We start from the raw sequence: 2515 nt of genomic DNA, 5'->3' as shown, positions 1-2515 counted from the left end.
CTGTTGTACCTAGCGAATATATTTTATCTTTCCTTTTATACCAAAGGGAGGGACCACTTAAATAAATATACATATTGTTGGTTCAGGGCGCATATCACTTAGCCACCCAATGGTTACAAAAAAGAAATAGCAATTGAAGTTCTTCTGGGGGCTCATTGAAATTAAACAAGTTTTCAAAGTCAGAGTTTTGAAAAAAGACTGCAGTCTTAAAGAAAAATAAATGCTGCCTTTTCCTTTAAATTGGGGACTAAAAATATTACATTCAATTTCTGGCTTCCCAGTATTTAAACGCTGCCATGATTAAAGCAACTTGTGATGTCAAACACAGTACAAAGGGGCAAATAAAAAGAAAGCAATCAAAACAAGTTTCCTGATAAACAACAACAGTTGAAACCATGCCAAAAACGCACACTAAAGATAACCTAATTACTACATATCTCTGTTTGCTATTCAAAGTGCATATCCATAAATTATAAAGGAGGAGCCCAATCTTGCTCCCAGTGAAGACTATAGACACCTACAGACTTCAGTAGAAGACAAATGGTCTCATCTTTGTGTGTTACATGGCTGCATTAGATATCCGTAATCATACTGAGTATGCAAGATGCATTTTCATCCAAACCTAAATGATATCAAATTTACACACTTTTTTTTAAACAAATATTATAATGGTATTCAAACTGCTCAGCAAGTGAAAACTTTTGTTTAAAAAAAAAGAAATAAAGATATTGTTTTATATGCACATTTTTTAGTACTTGCACATAACCATGACCATAGGGGCATGTATAAAGTCTACAGCTTGGCTTCCATATAAAAAAAACTTTACAGACAGTAATGCAATAATTCAACCTTGTGTGCATAAATAAATGTATGCATACTCCAAATATGGGAGTATTTAAGAGGAAACAGAAAACATGCACACTTTTTTGTATGAAGCAAAAATTAAATAACTGTAGAAACAGTTTTAAGGATGGATGCTTAGTGTTACCGAATGAGTACCAGATTAAAGGAGGATAGCTCTTCTTCCTTGCACCTGTAAAAACACCAAAGAAAGAAAACAAGTTCTTAGAAAGTATTTTACATTATTACTTTTAAGTAGACTATACTATTGCAGAATAAATAATATTTCAGTTTATTTTTATAGTACTGTTGCTAGCAATTTCTTTAGCTATTGCTGACATCAAATAATAATATCTAGAAGAATCAACGTCAAATTGAGTACCAGGACAGATTATGTTAGCTTTTTAGAGAATTTACTGCTGGTAGCTTGAGGCAAAAAACATATATTTCCTTTGATCCTAGTCCTCCCCAGAATAAGGTCCCTTAATCCACAATGTTCTTTAGAAATCCTCTACACATATAATGATATGCAAAAAAATGTTTTCTAAATGTATATACCAGGCACATGTGACTGCCTTATGAAGCTCAGAAAAATTATCCAATTGAGTATTTGGCTATGCTGACTGTCCATACGTAAGATATTAGAAGTCAAAGAATAATTCCATTTGCTTGGTCAGTAATACAAATGTTTTCACTGAGCACTAACAATGGACCAGCTACTTGTCCGAACAAAACACGTTACTGTGACATTAGCTACTAGCACTTATTGAAGTATGACTGAAAGAAATATACAGAGTCCAGCAAAGTATGTAAGCAGGTACTGAAAGTCCCAAAACACCACAGCACTTGCACCCCTGCTTAAGTTTAAAATGTAGGATCCTGGTTTAGGCAAAAACCCTATTAAGACAAGTGTTTAAGTATGTGCTTAACTTTAGGTATTTACTTTGGTATCTTAACATCCAAGGGCATGTCCAAAGCTAAGCATGAACATAAGTGCTCTTTTAAATAAGGATCTAGTCCATTCTTAAAGTGATTTAGCATATCATGGCTTATATCTCATTAAATTTAGACATGTTTAATGTTTTGCTGAACTGGGGCCTTGCTACTTTGCTAACTCAGGTCTGATCAACATCTTGCATAACTGAACCCTAACTACAAATTATTTTAGGGCAAGTTGACTTATACACAGAACAGGTTGCAATTGAAATCAGCCTTTTATAAAATGTGAATGTTTCCTTGAGGTTTAAAAAGTACTCTCAGACAGAAGACGAATGTAAGGAGGAGTGCTCACATTCAAATAAAGTATGAATGCCTCAGCTTTAATTTAGGTGTTCTCTCTAAGAGTAGATGCTACCTATAACCATAAAATTGCTCCAATCCAGGCACACAACACTATGGGTGCATCTACACGTGCACAGTTACTGCGCAGTAACCAAAAATGACTGCCCAGTATGGGCACATGCCTACACATTCACACTCATACTGTGCAGTAACTATGGTGACTAATGCCGACTTGGGCTTAAATTTACTACCTGCATGATGCATGTAGCAAATTTACACCTGAGTAGTTGCCGCACAGTAAGGCACATGTAGATGCCTTACCACACAGTAACCCCATGTATGTGAACTGACTTGCGACTAACTTTAGTCCCAAGTCAGTCCACACACAGCGTTA

The 2515-nt window shown here is 35.2% G+C and overlaps 1 long non-coding RNA gene across 1 annotated transcript in view; it reads right to left on the bottom strand.

Moving 5' to 3' along the window:
- Positions 1–656: 656 nt before the first annotated feature.
- The window catches only part of LOC109304173, a 13857-nt gene continuing 11998 nt past the window's right edge, over positions 657–2515 (bottom strand). The window contains exon 2 of the long non-coding RNA XR_002099319.1: positions 657–1033. This is a non-coding gene — a long non-coding RNA (uncharacterized LOC109304173). The remainder of the gene's footprint in view (positions 1034–2515) is intronic.

The sequence above is a fragment of the Gavialis gangeticus genome, unplaced genomic scaffold, assembly GCF_001723915.1.
Source record: "Gavialis gangeticus isolate Ggan-Ray unplaced genomic scaffold, GavGan_comp1, whole genome shotgun sequence".
Taxonomy (NCBI): domain Eukaryota; kingdom Metazoa; phylum Chordata; order Crocodylia; family Gavialidae; genus Gavialis; species Gavialis gangeticus.
Note: the sequence above shows the minus strand (reverse complement) of the source record. Positions and strands in the feature narration are given on the sequence as shown.